This window comes from Pyrus communis, chromosome 16 (genome assembly GCF_963583255.1).
Source record: "Pyrus communis chromosome 16, drPyrComm1.1, whole genome shotgun sequence".
Lineage (NCBI taxonomy): Eukaryota > Viridiplantae > Streptophyta > Magnoliopsida > Rosales > Rosaceae > Pyrus > Pyrus communis.
Window position 1 is genome coordinate 12,856,557 of NC_084818.1, and position 11,320 is coordinate 12,867,876.

General features: G+C 35.9%; 1 long non-coding RNA gene across 1 annotated transcript; it reads left to right on the forward strand.

The window, feature by feature from the left end:
• The first annotated feature begins 3,210 nt into the window (after positions 1–3,210).
• On the forward strand, positions 3,211–4,263 carry LOC137719583 (uncharacterized). Its single transcript, XR_011066415.1, has 3 exons — positions 3,211–3,626; positions 3,953–4,033; positions 4,165–4,263. It is a non-coding gene; the product is annotated as an uncharacterized lncRNA (long non-coding RNA).
• The last annotated feature ends 7,057 nt before the right edge of the window (positions 4,264–11,320 follow it).

An 11,320-nucleotide genomic window follows, 5' to 3' on the forward strand; every position in this document is an offset into this window, starting at 1 on the left:
TCTCCGTAGGATACGGAAACTTGATCTGATTGGGAAGCACATACGTTTCGTATATTCTGATTCCTACTATTTAGGGATTGGCGTACACCGCAAATGATCACACTCCTAAGAGGACAATATCTACTCTTAGATATCCTCTTGAATTCAATATCCTAAAAGGACTCTCTCTACTGGTATAAATACTCCCTTCTAGGATGCCATTGATGGGCTCACTGATTGGGATGGTAAAACTTGGAAGAAGAGGTATGAGTGGAGATTCTCCTACGAATAACAGGATGAAGGGAGACCTTCACGTCTAGTTCGAAGGGCAGGGATATCCCAACCCTACTATCATTATGAACGAAGAAGAGCTGGTCGAGACACCCCGTCTTACTCTCCTCATCGGAATGACAGGAGATGACACAAGGATTGGCAAGCTCCACCTAAGACGAAGCTGTGCACGGCCTTGAATACTACCATCAACAATGCCCTTCATAGCATCAAGGACAAATCTAAGGGTTAGAGTCTTTATCTTTGACTCACTACATCTGGAGTTCATCAATGTCTCATAGTGTAGATTAGTCTAGAATATTAGTTGTAATAATGGATTATATATAGTAAATCAGATTAGTACACGGTAAGTAGAAAATGTGGATATGTGAATGATTCACAAGGGTGAGAAAACGTCATATCCCCGAAGTGTGAATTATTTGAGTTCTAATTTGATGCGGAATACTTTTTTCGACTGGGAAAAAGAAGAGAAAAAATAATTAAAACTTGGGAAAAAGAATGAAGAATCACATGCGATAAAATTTAGTACCACCTTAACCACTCAAAAATAATTTATCAGCAATTGTATAATTTGGGACAAGGGCCGTGCATGATGACTGAGTACACCATCGAATTTTTTCAATCAATGGCCGGAATGACCTTTAAGAGATTGTGCCACGATATATTGGAGACCTTCGTTCTCAGCTTGAAGATATTCTGAATTTATGTGATCTATTTTCAGCTTACTAAATCAGTCTACAATTTATGTGAAGTTTTAGTAAGTCTTTTTTCTCCTTTCACGTGGGTGAGAGATGAAGAAAGAATGAATCAGCTCTGACGAAGAGGGAGTTGCAAACGAGGCCAATTTGGTTCGCGCAAAATCTGAAACGAAAGTTAAGTTTCGCTTTAAATTCACACCATAGGTTTCTCATACACAGCTTTACCAATCAAAACCTTTGTAAAAAATTGTCCAAATAATTTATCTCAAACGGACACTGGGGCTTTTTCTGACTGTTTGGATCACAATGCGTCATATAATATCACAAACTATGGTGGTTATGTGTGATGATCTGGGACAAATTCTTGGTTTAACAGTACTTTTTCAAATTTATAATATTCAAATCTCACTCCTCCAGTTTAAATTTTCTATTTCATAGGAGGTGGTATCAAGCATAAATTAAAAGGTTACGAACAAACAAAAGAAAAACCCGAGAAAATTCCATCCAAACTAACATGTATACTCACCCAAAGAAATAGATAAAAAGACAATTCACCTCGTTGGTTGTATATATTGTATATTACATGCAAATGGCGCATACAGTATAATTATTAATTAAGTGATATTATTTGAACACATAAAATTAATGCATTTATACACACTTCAATTATTATTTATTTGTCACTTAAAATTGACACTCGATGACACACTCTTTAATCTAGTACATATGGAATATAACAGTAGGGCCACCAATATTAGCTAGAGCATGTGTCTACATAATTTTATTGATACAATAATAGTAGGAAGATTTATTTTCAAGGGTAAACTTCAATAAGAGACCTCAAACCGAGCGTATGAGTGATGTTATATATAGTAAGTGAATCCAGCAGCTAAAAAAATCTTTTCCCATTCTGATTTGCTACTCTCTTTGCCAGTGATGATAGACATCATCAACATATTGAACCTGAGCTAGGTATCAACTAATTTCTCATCCACCATCTTCTTCTTGTTATCGACATACCCCACAATTATGTCTATGATGATAATCTTCTTATTCCCTCCCTCATTTTTGCTTTAAAATATTACTTCTGTACACTTCTTCAATATCACACTTTCTTCTTCGCTCCAATCATGCAAAATCTATTGAGATATAAATCGTTAAAAATTTTCATACATTACACAATTAGTCACAACATTTCCCAATTAATCTCTATATAAAAGGAGGATATGTACACACAACTACATTAACAATGTATGTATGCATATGATATACTTGCTTGTCAGTACTTCTTGCATATCAATAATTCTATTTAAACACAATCGCTCATTATCTATTCTAAAACTAGGGAGCAATTGACTGTTCATTGGACTACAGTCAATTGTTTGCCCCTCGATTTCACGCTATTTACAAAAAAACCATGAGAATTGGGCTGGGTTTGAAGGATATTATTTGAACTGATAAGGGTGATTTTGTCCGGACGGTTTAGGACGAATTACCCCTTCATTTCAACTTATTTGCAAGAAACCCATTATATGTGAACTAGGTTGGAAGGGCAATTTTGTCCTCTCGGTTTTGAGTGAATTAAGGGGTTGCCGTGTAAGGGTTCCACTTCCTGTCCTTCATTTATGGTTTTGGGGAAATTAAGCTCTCACAGAGAGCGGAAGAAACGGAGAGACAGAGAGACAGAGAGAGACAGAGAGAGAGACAGATGCCGAGGGGAAGACAGCGCAGGGAGAGGTATGGCTGATGGATTTCAGAGGTGGGAAAGTGGGTTTTTTCTTCTCGGTTTTGAGTGAATTCGAGGGTTGTTGTGTGCAGTTTCGTTTGCTGTCCTTCAAGGAGGGTTTCGGGGGGATGGACTCTGACAGAGAGCGGAAGAAAGAGAGAGAGAGAGAGAGAGAGAGAGAGAGAGAGAGAGAGAGATGACGATGGAAAGAGAGCGAAGGGGAAAGGTATGAGTCATGGATTTCAGGAGTGGGGATAGGGGTTATCCGGATCTACCGCTGCATGCCTGGATTTCGAAAGCTAAGTGCTTTTAAATTTTTTATTTTTTTTTCCTATCAGCTTAGATCTGGCTTTTTGTTGTCGATTATTTTCGAATTTTTTAGTGTGTTAGGTCAGATTTTGGGGGAATCATCAGAGATATTTATTTCCCTTATTAGTTTTCTTTTCTCTCATTTTGCACATTTTGGGGGAATTCACATCAAGTCATTTTGCACATCAAGTTTGGCTGACAAATATGTTGAGATATGTTATTTTTTGTAGCAAATTATGGTTGCTGTTGTTAGAAATAGATTTAATGTTTCTGTTTGGTTTGATTATAGCTTATGTCTTTTAACAAGCATGCTTTTAAAGTTGCTGTCAAGTGTTTCTCATCGTAAACATGATCAACAACTCTGGCTTTCTTTGCGTTTTGCGTGATAAAAACAACAAATATATTGATCTTCAAAACCAGGGTTTAGGGTTGACTGTCATTCGATGTATAGAATTTCACCCCTTTTATTTGTTTTTTTAATATTTCAATCCTCTTTCAGAATACTAATCCAAATTTATTAACCAGGTGATTTTTCACTCAATCCCGAAGTTCGTATTTCTCAGATTGGTGTTGTGTGCAGATTACTGGTGGTCAGCTTGCTAAAGCATTGTATTTAGGTGAAGGTATTTGACCTCCTGATCAGTATTCAAACTTAACTTTTTGTCATATATTTTCAGCAGATATTGTAGTTAATCAATTCGTCCCTGACGTGTTGAACTTAAGTGAAAATTTTAAATTCAAGTTTGAAAAATCTTCTTTTTGGTGAAGCTATTTGTACAAGTAAAGAGACTAGGAATGGCAACAGACAGGGTAGGCTGGGTATTCGCATCCCGCCTCAGCCTCTAAACAGGGCACTGACAACTTTTCATTGTTTAACTTTTCCTTCCCTTAGATAGTTGCATATGTTTGTTAATCTGCTTCTTACACATGTTGTGTCCTAATGGTGTAGGTGGGTTGCCGGATGCATGTGCATATTACTCGAATAGACGAAGCTAAGAATGACTAGGTATTGAGTGAGAAGGAAGCTTGGGTCAGTTGGATTTCGACATTTAATTTATTCATGTTTTTTGTTGCTTGCTATGTTCTCTCATTGTTTGATCTGAGATTCTATGATCTTAATTTTCATAAGAACTGACATTGGTTTGCCATATAATGTTTCAGGAACTGTTATACCTTTAAGGAGGGAACACTTTTAGTAGGAACTGTCAAGAAAATCTTTCCATATGGAGCCCAAGTGAGGATATGAGAATCTAACAGGAGGTATAATGACTTTCAAACTTACGTGTGTAATTACCTCCATAAGTGTGGTTACAAGTTGAGCTTTTTCTTTGTTTTGTTTTTGGTTGAAGCTTTCCACGCCTTCTTTGTATTCTTTTTCCTGTTTGTTGACAAATAAGATCATGTTTATTTTTCTTCTAATTTTTGAGTGTGTGTGTGTGTGTGTATATATATATATTTCTCTCCACCTTCCAGTATCATTCTGGCAGTTTCCTCCTGTCTGATAACTCTGTTTTTATTTTTTTCCTGTTTGTGGTTTTTAGTCTTTATCATTTTGGTGAAGCTTTGCTAGCATCTCTGTTCCGGCAGTGTGTGATTAGTGCTAATGGAATTTCAGCATTGTTTCTGAGCTATTATTTTCGTCGTTGTTCTGTGAGTTAGTGCTAATGGATTTGCTGTGTTTGCGGTTTTCAAAAACTTGGATCGTTGGATGGAGCACTTGGCCCTTTGGCTTTTAAGGTATATTTGTTTACGGTGGTTTCATGACTGTTGTTACATTTTTTTTTTTTGCTCACGTCGAGACTGGATTTGGTTATGTAATTGTGGCATCCTTTGACTATGTATGACCACGATAACAGTGGAATGTATAATTGCTATGTCTTTAAGTTAGTGTAATGTTAATGGTTTGCAGATGCTTAGGAGACCATCTATTGCCATCAATAAAATTGTCATCGATGAAATTGGGGAAGAAATTTCGAGAAGTAATGTTAATGGTTTGTAGAATTATTATTAACAAGCTTTTGTTGCTCCCATTGTTTGTTAATTTTTATTAACAAGTTTTAAGGCACAGACCCATTAGTTATTGATGGTTATTGGCGCAAGGCCATTATTGTTTCACCGCTGGTGAGATTGTGTTATTTCTTGAAGCTTTTTTGGGTAAGGTTCATGCTGTGTGCATTTTTTTTTTTTTTTTTTTTTTTTTTTTGTATTTTTTGTGTTTCTTGCAATCATAAAGTGGGTTGAGCTTGGTTCATGAAAAAAAAAAAAAAAAAAAACAACAAATTTATTGACTTTTGGACGTGTTTCGCTTAAAAACAAGAAGTTGTGATGTGTTTGTCGTTGTAAACATGATCGGGAACTTTGGCTTTTGATGTGTTTCGCATGATAAAAACGGAAAATATATTGAGCTTGAAAATAAGGGTTTAGGTTTCACTGTCTTTCCATGTATAGAATTTTACCCCCATTTTTGGTTTCTTTATGATTTCAATTATCTTTCAGTAACCTAATCCCTAAACTTATTAAATTCATTGACCAGGTGATTTTGGATTCAATCCCGAAGTTCCTATTTCTCGGATTGGTGTTGTGTGCTCCTTTCTGGTGGTCAGATTGGTAAATCATTGCATTTTACTAAAAGTATTTGACCTGCCTATGCGCCTTTCGTCTCTAAAATGTTTGAATATAGTCGTCTTGGGAGTCTTAGGGGAGTCTTAGTGTGATCGTTCTTCTATTTCTTAGATTCAAACTATTTTTAATTTCTCATTTAATTGGTGTAGCTTTGCTCATTTAACTAGAATTTAATCACATTTGGTCCTCAAATTTCTCTGAATTGCTAAGGGATTTATTTTCTTTGGAATTTTCAAAAACTCGGGTCGTGGGAGGAAGAAGCTGGTTCATAACTGTTTGGAGTCCAGTGGAGTGGTATCCATATCTTATAAATATGTTGGTCAAGACATATGTTAGCTTTCATTTTGCTTTTGCTTTCATTTTGTTTTTTCATTTTCGTTTCTTATATCTTGCTTTTGCTTTTGATGCGTAGTTTGAAAGCTTCTGGATCATAATATGAATTCCGGTGTGTGTGAGTGTGTGCAGTGTTTGTGCATTTCAAATTCTCAAGCGTGATGATATTGCCTAAACATGTAGATTTTACACTGCTTTTGTGCCATGCAGTACCGATATTCTATGTGGCCTCTTAGCTAATGATACAATCACATTATATGAACTTTAATTAGTTTTCATGTCACAGTTTCAATTTCTTTGCTTTGTTTGGAAATTTGTGGGTTTATCTTCGGAGCACTTAGTTGATTTAGCTTACAGTTTAACTATTGAGGATTCTTAATGCATTTTGGTTTTACCTGGATTCCATTTATGTGATTGCGACCCTTAGTCGATGGTATTATCTTTACAATGGATTTAAATTGGGGATTTGGAGAATCTAATAACAAAACTGAATTATACGTTCCATGCTTTTCGTTTTCATTTTGGGTTAAAAAGTTGGAGCTTTGGATCAGGATTTTTCTTTATTGAACTATAATTTTGTGCTTAGGAGACTATCTGAAACTGCTTAAATTTGTTTGCATAGGAACTTTGTTTTTTCTTTTCGATGTAATCTGTTTTGTTAAAGGTGATGATAAAGATTTATCAATATTGTTTGTTTGGAGTTAGGTGGAAATTGGAAGGGAGTAAATTGTGATCATTTATCCAGCATTTGATAATATTGGGCAAATAATGTTAATGGTTTGTAGATGCTTAGGAGATTGTCTGGGGCTGCTTAAATTTTATATATTCAATTGCATAGAGTCGACCTGACATACACAACCATGGTCAGATTGCCACCCTTAGTTCATGGTTTGTAGATGCTTAGGGGATTGAGAGGTCATGCTAAGGAGAGTATATTACTTGCCATTGAGGAATATACTTCATATATTAGCAATGTGATGATGTGTGGCATGCTTTAACTAAGGGATATTTTTGTGTAGTAAGAAAGCCATATAGAGTCACATTTTTGTTTTTGTTTTTGTTTTTTTTTTTTTTTTTGGATTTGGTAACTGAAATTTTATGTGTGAACTACATGTTTCTTCAGGAAACAGAACTTTTTTGGAAACCATCTATTTCTAATCAAAGACATTCAGTTTCTTCCTGCTCATTGTACAATGTGTTTATATGCCAGCTCACTTGAATGTATATAAAAAAAAATTGCTTATCTTATCAATCTCATTCACTCAAGTATCCCTCTGTTTGTTCATAATTGTGTTAAATTTATTCAACTTAAATGTGTTTCATTCATCCGATTACACCTGAAACAACAGGTTCCCGCAGCAAAGCGCGGGCATTCATCCTAGTATTTTCTATAGTAGAGGTGTGTACGTGGGACAAAGATGCTAGCTAGAACTTCGCAAAGACAGGGGTGAGATTTTTTACTAACAAAAGGTCATTGATTAGGAAACTAACTAACAAGATAAGATAAATAGTTAGAAACTAGATTTTAATCCTTAAATAAGATGAAGTTTAGAAAAATGTGAAATCCTGTCCCCGGATTTCACTATTTAAAATTATGTATTTTTGTATTACCAATTTCAACGTGTTTCTATTTGCGGTGCAAATTTTTTTTTTAGTAAAAGGATGAAAATGCCCTTAATAGACTAAACGGAATTTTTGAGGGCATATTTGATGCATATGTATTTTTCCATTTTTCTTTACGTATTTGTATATTACTCATCAATACGAACACATGAGCATAAACGGCACATAATTTGGAGCTATAATGAAAGAGTTATTAATGTTTAAAGTCGGGGGCATTTTAGTAAACTTAACCTTCCCTCTAGAAGACTCTAGATTTTCTAGAGCAATCTGATTGAGCCACGTGGACGGTTATGATGAAGAGTGGAGTAGAGAAAAAAGAGAGATGGACGGAAGAGAAGAAGGGAAAGGGGGAGAAAGGACGGGAAGGAAAAAGGGGGAAAACACTGGATAATTTCGCCCATTTCCCTCTGTGACCCGACCAGGTCGGAAACAATGGAACCCGTTGGTTCCTTTGGCCAAATTTTGGCGATTTAAGTTGAGCCACCACCTAGGAAGTACTCCATGACCCTCTGTTTACCATTTCCACCCTAAATTCGAAGAAATTGGGCTCGGAATCACGAAGAATCTCATCAGTGGGTGCAACAGACCACGCTGGCGATCGGCCATTTTCGAATGCAATCACATCGATCTCCACCATCATTAGACTCTCCTTAAGGCTAGGAACAAATCTCAAACAACCTTGGAGGCGGCGGAGCACTGGAGAAGTCAAATCGAAGCCACCCATTTCTAGGGTTTTTGACGGGTTCGTGGCTATTTAAGGCTTTTCCCGGCCAAATTGGCTTTAGTCACAATATGAAACTTGCTCCATTCATCGAGATCTTCAATCTGGTAAAATTTGGTAAATTATGGAATTTGTTGAATTTTCTAGCGAGTCGGGGCGGCTAGCCTCCGTGTGCGGTGACGTGTGGGCCGAGAACCCACCGGACCATCCTAGGATAATTTTGATGCCCCAATTCCCTATTTGACATTTTTTTAGTGAAATTCTGATGTTTTGACTGCCTAGTTGGCCGTCACTTGATTATCATATGAATTGATGATCCAACCATTGGGTCGGTACCAAACTTTAGTACGTAATAGTATGTAATATTTCAGAACATTAGGAACTGACGGATTGGGAATCCGATGTGCAGATCTTCCCGAAGTGGATTTCTATGTTTGTAAAATCAAACTTTGACCGCCACTTGAATTTGCTATTGGCGAAGATCCAACTGTTGGATTGTAATGAAATTTTAGTATGTTGTTCTAGAAGCATATTGTGGACTTTGGAAAGCTACGAATCAGAAATCTAATAGGTGGATCTTCCGATTTAGATTTCTAGGGTTGTGGACCATACTCTCGACCTTGATCAACGGTTGCCTTTTTAGTTAACTAGCCTGAGTTCTTCTAGTGTGTCGGTTATCTTAGAGTTCAGTTGAGATTTCATGGAGCTTGATGGGCTCATTGTGATGACATGTCTCCTCGGTTAACATGTGACTCGATTCAATACTAGTGGCATCATATTATATTATACTTGTTTATTAAGTATGTTTTGATTTGTGCATTGAAAATGTTTGTGGAATGTGATTTGATTTGTATGATCGGTATGATGTGATGAAATGTGAGGGCTAGTAGTGGACTGTCAACCCACTATCATGGGGATTTGTTGCTTCGATATCGTTTCATATCTTGCCTCATTGATCCGTTCTAAACTTAGTACTTGTGCTTTGTTTCATTTCGTTTAGCCTTCTAAACTGAGTACTTGGTTCTTGTATTGTTTCTTTAAGCCGTTCTTATATTCCTTGAACTTCTGCTCAGTTCCGTTGAGTGATCCATAACTGGGTTTTCACTGGGCCCCTTTCAGTGGTCCGGTTCACTACTCCGTATGGATTCCTTTGAGTGGTCCAAAATCGTATCCAATTTGGATTTCATTGAGTGGTTCGATATGCATTGTACTCTGCGATTCCATTGAGTGGCCCGAAACCATATCCGCTCGGATTTCGTTGAGAGGTCCGGAATCCCTTCTACTCCGTGATTTTGTTGAGTGGTTTGAAATCGTATCCTGGTTTAGATCCCGTTGAGTGGTCTGGAATCCCCTTTGGTGTCTTGGTTCCGTTGACTGGTCCAGAACCCGATGTTGATGGATTTCGTTGAGTGGTTTAAAATCGCATCATTTGACTTGTTGGTTCCTTGGATTTGATTTCAGCTTCCTAGATGTAGGCTTCGACTGAACTGTGTCGCTTTAGCCCTGCATTTCGGTGTATGGTATGTGTTATTGATTGATGTGATTGTGGAATGATGTTGGAAAGCATATATGTGTGAATGGTATACCTATGTGCATGGCAAGATGATAATTGTTGTTTGGCTTATGGTTGTTGTGTAGTGTGGTACTTTATGTTTTCTATTAAAAGTATTTTACGAAAAGGTTAGAGTTTGACGAATGATGAACTACAAATGGCTTGATCCCTATTTAAGGTATGTAGGCAGTCTAACAACGACGTTAGATGCATCCATAAAGTGTACAAAAAATTTCTACGCAGTTGGATTGTAAGTTGTGCTTTGCACATATCCCGGAGGCGTGGTATGTTAGATTTACATGTAATTGGTGACGTCACATGTCAATCTTGGACGTATGTTGGGATTGGGGCGTGACAAAAAATGTCTCATACAAAATTTTTTATTTTTTATTTTTTATTTTTAAACAAACAATAGTATCTCTACACTAAGAGTGAGAGAGTGAGCTTTGATTAAAATTAATTTTTAATATTGTCTTGTCTTACACAAGATTAAAAATTGATTTTAGTTCCTAAACTCTATTTAATATCAACGCATGCATTCAATATCTCTCTTTTTTTTTTTTTTAATAATTTTAAACTTTTCATGAATTAAATTTTATAAAAATATTGTAAATTTACTACTCTTTTGAATTCCAATGAATTAGCTGTTATTTTTTAAGATTTTGCATCACCAATTCATGCTAAGTATCTTATGTAAAAAAATATTTTGATAGAGACTTTTCAGTACACAAGTTGAGCATGCCAAATATAAGCTATTATATCTAAGATTTTATCAATCTATTGTAATGATTGCATGCATCACGATGATTCAAGTAATAAAAAATGTTGAGGAGACTCTCAAAGTAGAAATCTTCATGAATCTCTACTACTCATATCTTAGGCACAATATGTTATAATATTAATATAGGAATCGACGTTAAACTGTAAAATAGCAGAAAGTCTCCTAAGCATATCTCTTTAGGTAATATATTATACCTAGGAATATAGTAACCTTTTATAAATAACCTATTTGTTGATTTCCTCCTCTCAACATTGTATAGAGCTGCCATTTTTCCCTTTGGCGCTATTTTGAAAATTTTTGTCCAATTTAATTTTCTTCCATTTTGGTCACCCGGACAACACATGGCAATTGTATGAAGTAAAAAAGATAATTTTGTTTTAGAAAATTGGGCACTTAGCCAATACTTTGTAGCTACATTGGACTTCCATGACTAATTCAAACAGAAAGTGTTGAAGCTAACTAGTGAAAGATAAAACTATGTTGGAGCCAACTAGTGAAAGAAGAAGGAAAAAAAAAAGAATAAACATCAGTCTGTTGTCCATATAGGGATAGAACTACTTTATTGCCCTCAAAGATCTACCATGTGACCAAAATGGATAGAAAATTTAGAGAATTCTAAAATTTAACACCAGAAAAAATTGGCTAATAAAAAAGTTGAGGGGATAATCGGTTAAAATTAAAATTC